Genomic DNA, 7,293 nt, shown 5'->3' with positions numbered 1-7,293 from the left:
GATGTAACGAAGGTGTGGTTATTTCCATTGTTGTCCCTGATGTTTTCACAGTCCACCAAAGCAGACAAGTAAAATTGTTTTACACAATCAAAGAAATAATCACATCATAAGAGAGGGTTTCAAATGTCCCTCAGAGGCTGGTCCATTTGTAATTGTGAATGATTAGCCGACACTGCACCAATATTGATCTATGTCTGATAAATGTATCTGTCAAGGATGTACTATGAATGAAGGAGGTGTGGACCTGAATGCAGTTAAACGGTTTATTTAAATAATAAGATAACAAAAAAACAAGTCCGCAAACTCAGGGAGACCACAGGGGCAAAAACACTATCAAAAAAACAAGAACAAGGTAATCCAAAGCATAGACAAAACTCACAAACAATAATCCAGACAAAGACCAGAGGCCTGTACTACGAAGCGGGATTTGGCCTTAGCGAGGTAAGTTGAGCGTTAACCCTGGGTTTTCCGTCCTACGACGCTGGTTCACTTCTTACCAGGGTAAATCGCCATGGTTACTTACGCTGTGAAGCTAACCTGCTCCGGAGCAGGTTATGTTCCTGATAAGAGATCAACGTGGAGAAACACACTGCCGACTGACCAATCAGCTGTCTTGGTGCGCCGACATAAAAAAAAAGAAGCTCGGTGGATCGTGAGAGGGTCTGGTAGGAGAACTATAGAGTGTACGGAGACCGGCAAAACCCTTTTTCTGTCCCTGACGATGTTTTATATGAGAGATACAGATTCTCATCAGAGGGAAAGACTTTTCTTTGTCAGCGTACAGCCTACTTACCACTTTGAATTATGTTTTTATATTTATTTGATTTGCTCCCAAGTCCGTTTTACACCGCCGGGATTGCAGCTGAAAGAATGAGGCTGATATTGTCATAAACCACGTTATAAGAATACATCTAAGCAACAAATTCATTATTTTAAAGTTATATGTTTGGCCTTTTATTGCTGAAGGACATCGTAAGAGTTAAAGGGACTAAAGAAAGAGTGACGACATGATTTAATAGATGCCACTAAGCTATCAGCGAAGTTACCGTTGGAGTCAAATCAGTCTGATCTAGTAGTGCCCTTATGATGGGGCAGTCATATTATACTACTACTAATACTATTAATACGACTTCCGCATCCACACAGTCGGCGAGTTTTTGCCAGCTGTCCTTCCTGCATTTGGCAGATGAAACTGTTGCTTTTTGCCTGTATTATATGTTTAACTTTTTCGTATTTCTGTGAGATTATGGTTCGCTCCTAGTACGTGAAATACGCCGCTCCGCTGCCGTAGACTGATCCATGTTTGTGATTGGTCAAATGCTGCAAACGCCGCCTCTTTCATGTGCACGCGCTGATAGCTCGATTGGAAAACCCTGGGTTGAGTTAACGAGTTGATAACCAGCTTCGTGTGACCGCTTATCTCCGATCTCCTTTGTTAGGGTAACTCAAGCTGGATCTCTGAAAGAAACCCTGGGTATGTTGAACTCGCTTCGTAGTACGGGCCCCAGGACACAGGCAGGACAGATCAGGTGGTGGACACACATCCTGGAAAAAAAAGACGACCAAGCCAAGACAGAAACGAAAGTTACAGACTAAATACACAGAGGTTGATTAGGTTCGACAACAGACAAGTGTGGAAACACAAGGGCAGGATATTGGGATTCGGGAGAACTAGAAGCAAGGCTGACGAGACAATTAGACACAGCTGGGAGACGAAAAAGGAGGGAAACCAAGACGAAGCAAAGCACATGACAACACAAGACAGAAGGACTACAATAAATAACCAAAACAAGAAAACCCAGTCATGACACTATCGCCTATCACATTGACTCTTACTTTAGACAGAGGATCTGGAGAAAATAATTGAGCAACTGGCATCCAAACTTAGGGTCTATAAACGAGAGACAGTAAAATTCCCATTCAGGAACTCTGGTGAATCATAGACAGTGGAATCCACATTTATACTAGAAAGCAGATGAACAATTATAATTTTCTTGGCCAATTCCGATTTTTTACAACTTTGACCTGCTAATTACGATTTTCTTTCTATGAACTTGTCTCGTCACAGTCAACCAACAAATAAATGAATACAATAAATACTTTTGACAATCCTAAATTCCAAATGGTATCCTTATTATAGTCATCAAAAGTGATTCTTTACATGAAATAACACAATTCAAATGATTATGAAACAAATAATTGTATTTTCATGAAAACATTGTTTTGATTAAAAACTATCTTTAATTCTGGATTGTTATTGTATTCCTAGTCTTCCTCTAGTATATATATTTAATATTGCTGTGAGAATGTCATTTAAGCAACTGTATTTATTCTGGGATCTCACCAAAACATACATTTCTCCAGATTACAGTTGAACACATCAGGATTGCATTGTAATTTACCTACATCCAAAATTCACCTTTACTAAATAGAGCTTGAAAGTGTCATAACCCAAGACAATGCAACCACTGTTAACATTTGTTGTTAGTTGTTTGTTTTGTTATAAGCAAATGTCTTGAGAGAGACCATGCTAATCCGTTTGGGGTATGGACACACCATGAGAACCTATCCAACCTCTGTTCCGCCCGCAGGCTCAACTTGCACCAGGCTCGGTGGGCCATATTTCTTGGACAATTTGACTTTACCTTAGACTACGGTCGTGGCTGCAGGAATGTAAAACACGATGCCTGGTCACGTTTGCTCCTGTGGTCAAGACGTCGTCAGAGGAGGCCATCCTGCCATCTTCCTGGGTGGGAGGTTGAAAGGGTGGTCCAGGAGGCCCAGGATGACCATCTAGCTATTGCTAGGTGTCCACCAGGACTTCCACCCACTGCCAGATCCCCAGTTTTCCAGTGGGGGCATGGTTCTAAGCCCATGTGCCATCCAGGATCTCGTCGGACCCTGGCACTCCTTCGACTGCACTTCTGGTGGCCCTCCATGTCAGCTGACACCCAGACATACATCTCTGCCTGCTCCGTCTGTGCCCAGAGTAAAGTTTCTCACCATGCTCCTGCTGACCAACCTTCGCCCTCTCCTCATCCCTCACCATCCTTGGTCACACATTGCCATGGACTTTGTCACCGGTTTGCCCCCACCTGAAGGTAACACTACCATTCTGACCATAGTGGACAGCTTCTCTAAAGTGGTAAATTTCATTCCCCCTGACTAAGTTCCGCCGCCACCGTCTGTCAAAGCTCCCGGCTGGCGAGTAAAAATCCGAATGCTCCCAGCTTCGGTGACTGGCCCGTGTCCAACATACTGGTAACTCTGTTCAATCACCACATCCAGCCTTCGATCGGCGCCTTTCTCGAGGATTTGTTTGCCCTCCTCTGTGACTCCCTGGATTTTCCTCCGGCCTACGTCTTGCCAGTGCCTCCACCCCAAGCATCCGGAAAAAAGCACACCCAGAAACGCAAACTCTCCGAGCCGGCCGGTGCCGCACAATGATGCCCACCCCAAGTCTCTGTGCCCGAGAAGAACCCGCTTCATGAAAACAGACCGAAAGAAATAAAGCCGTCTACTCCCATCAATGTTCCCAGGCTGGGACGAGCTTTGAAGAACCATTCAAATCGCTGTTTTGTCAATTATTTATTGTCTGGTCTTGTTCAAGGTTTCTTTACTGGACTGTTACATTTACCTGCTGTGTCTTTCACTTGTAAAAACCTATTGTCTGCGAAGAAGGAGCCCGAAATAGTAGATGCCTTGTTGGAGAAGGAGGTATAAAAAGGGTTCATGATAGGTCCATTCGATAAGTCTCCTTTTTCTATTTTTAGGATAAACCCCATCGGGATAGCCGCTTGGAAATATTCCGGCAAAAAACGTTTGATCATTGACCTTTCCGCTCCTCACAATAATTCGGCTGATAGCATCAATAGCCTCATTCCTTTACATACGTTCTCCTTGTTTTATAGTACCGTTGACGACGCCATCAAGCTCATCAAAAGGGCATGGCAAGGAGCTTGGCTTGCAAAAGCCGATATTTCGGAAGCCTTTAAAGTGATGCCACTGTGTAGTCGGGCTGACCTTGCGGCGGTGAAAGACTGGAGGCAGTGCCACAGATGTTTGGCCTAAAACAGTTGAATTTATTTATTTTCAATATGCCATGTCAGGAGAAAAAGAAAATCAATGAAATGAAATAAACAAAAACTGCAAAACCATTCTCAATTAACACTCAAACTTAGACTTCAAAATCAGAATCCTTCTGTCCATGGTCTAGATGCTGGCTCACTCACCTCAGACCCCTCTCTGCCATAGACCTGTTTAGGCCAAGCCTATATCACCTATGGCCTGACCCATTCCCATCAATTATCTCTAAAAACGTACATGTCGGTTTAAAACATCACCAAACAGAGTCATCACCTTATCCCCCACATATTTACCCGCCTTACATCATTATACCCCAATTCCTATCCCCCTTAAATATTCCCCTAACACACAACGTCAAAAACACCCCTCTCATCCCACACACTTGAACCCCGCACATCTCTGACGTCACACCCCCCACTGCACAAAGTTCCTCCTGACTTCACGTCGGGTCCTTTCACAGCCTCCGGAAGCCAGTGCAACTGCAGCGTGAGTATTTCACCGTCTTTGTCCATTGTTACGGCTGGCGGCGTTCTGAGTTTGTTCTGGGGCATAGCGTGTGTTTTTTCTTCTGTGCTGCTTGTCTCCTCATGAGAGGGATCCCCGTGATGTCATGGAAGGTGTCTGGGAACTCCCTCTGTGCCCCGCCTCCGTCTCCTCCTGCTGCAGGTGTGGACAATCGGCTCGTCAGTGGAGTTTGGTGGAGCCTCATTGCTGCTGGTCCATAAAAGAGCTGCTCTTGTGTTGGTGCGAGGCGCGATCTGTGATTTACCTTGATCAGACACGCCAACTTGTCTGAACAATTGTGACGTAAATTGTCTTTATAAAATTCTGAACGTAGAGTCTATTATGACTACTGTGTTGTATGTGTTGTGGTACCTCCTGTTGTGTGCACTTTGTTTGTAATTTGTTCATGCAGGTGATACAGAGTAGGTAAGTTAAGTCACCAGTCACTGGAGGAAGGCTCCACGACTCCCAGCGATAGCATGACATCCAGCTCTTCCTTCAATACGCCCACCAACCTTTCTGGCACCCTATAGCTCTTCCGCTGAGGGGACGCGTCTGGTTGCAGGATGATGTCGTGCTTCACAGCCGTCGTCTGCCCTGGTGTCTCCTGGAACAAGTTGGGGTCTAAGAGCTCCTTTACTTGATCCTGCTGGCCTTCCCCAAGGTGGGAAAGGTCCACTGTCTGTGAGGTGGTCTTGACAGGGAAGAACTGCTCCTCTGGCTCCTCTTCCTCCGTCACTTCCCGGACAAAGAGCGTCTCCGCTTGGCCTCTGGAATGGAATTCTTTCAAGAGGTTAACATGAAAAATCGGTTTCTTCTTACCCCGCTCTGGCATGTGGACCTCATAGGTGACCTCTCCTGTTCTCCTGGTGATTTCATAGCAGCCATGCCACTTAGCCAGGAGTTTGTTGTCATCTGTGGGTAAGTCAGGTATTTATTTATTCTTTTCTGAAAACCAGGTAATATAGGTAAAGAAAGTGAGGGGGGATTTAGACGAGTTGAAGAGTGGTTTTGTTTTGTACTTTTATTTTGGAGGGCCACTAACTAGTCTAAAACCCCGTGCAGGCCTGACATCTGCTTTTGTTCTGTCTGCTTAGAGCTTACTGCTCACAGTGTGTTTGTGGCGGACTGTAGCCAAGTTACTGTGCTCTTGTTCGTGTTGTGTTTAAATAAATGGCTGACTAGCCAACCGTACACTTGCTTTGTTGCTTCCCTTCTGTCCCTAGACTCGTTCGTACTGTTGGGTTGTAACATCCATGCTTGGGAAATGTTTGCACCGTGTTTCCTCAACACTTGTCCGTAATGTTGTGCCTTATGTTTGTGTTGCAGGCGGCCTCCTGAATGCGCTGGAACGTCATGTTCGTGTGTGCGCCGGGATGCTACGTCCGTGCTAATATAATAAATTCCGGTGTCAGTCCCGTTCAGCTCAGCTGCGCCAGTGGTAGCGGGCAGCCGCACCGTTACACTTCCCCCCTCCCGTACAGACGACGCCTGTCGACCCAGGGAAGGAGAAAACTCTTCCTAGCTCCCTGCTCACTCCTTACCCCCCCTCTTCAGGGATGCGGGAAAGGAAATCCGCCACTCTGTTTGACGCCCCGGGCCGGTACGTCACAGTGAAGCTGTATGGTTGGAGAGACAGGTACCACCTGGTGACCCTGGTGTTAGTGTCACGCATCCTCTCCAGCCACTGAAGCGCTCTGTGGTCTGTCTCCAGCTGGAACGGTCTCCCCAGCAGATAATATCGCAGGGAGTCGAGGGCCCACTTAATCGCCAGACACTCCAGCTCCACAGCTGAGTACCGCCTCTCCCTCGGGAACAGCTTTCGGCTGATGAATGCCACAGGCCTCCGGAACCCATCCACCTCCTGAAGCAGGACAGCACCGAGCCCGACCCCAGAGGCGTCTGTCTGGACAATGAACGGCCTGTCGAAGTCTGGGCTCAGCAGGACCGAGTCGCCGCAGACTGCCCCCTTCAGGTCCTGGAAGGCCGACTCGCACTGCTCCGTCCAGACCACCCTGTTTGGTGCTGCCGCCCTGGTGAGATCCGAAAGGGGAGATGACCTCTCCGAAAAGTTAGGAATAAACCTTCGGTACCACCCCACTAACCCCAAAAAGGATCTCACCTTCTTTTTTGTGGTTGGGGGTGTGCAGCTGCGAATGGAGTCCACTTTTCCCACCTGCGGTCGGATCACCCCATCGCTGATCACATAGCCCAGGTTATTGTCAGCCCAGCTCCCTGGATACGCTCAAAGACACGCCTAAGGTGGTACAGATGATCTTGCCAGGTGTTGCTGTATATCACCACATCATCCAGGTATGCTGCAGCAAACTCGTTGACTCCCGCCAGAACTGTGTCCATGAGCCTCTGAAAACTGGCTGGCGCCCCCTGTAGGCCGAATGGCATTACCCGAAAGTGGTAGACGCCAAACGGGGTCCGGAAAGCCGTGATCTCCTTTGCTCGCTCCCTCAGTGGCACTTGCCAATAGCCCCGGGAAAGATCGATCGTCGAGATGTACTTCGCTTTCCCCAGGCGTTCCAACAGATCGTCAATCCGGGGCATTGGGTAAGGGTCAACCTTGCTGAGGGCATTGACTTTCCGGTAGTCTATGCAGAATCTGATGGTGCCATCTCGCTTCGGCACCAGCACCACTGGGCTGCACCAGTCACTGGAGGAAGGCTCCACGACTCCCAGTGATAGCATGAC

The sequence above is a fragment of the Eutrigla gurnardus genome, assembly GCF_963514095.1.
Source record: "Eutrigla gurnardus genome assembly, chromosome: 15".
Classification (NCBI taxonomy): Eukaryota; Metazoa; Chordata; class Actinopteri; order Perciformes; family Triglidae; genus Eutrigla; species Eutrigla gurnardus.
This window is presented reverse-complemented; position numbering follows the sequence as displayed.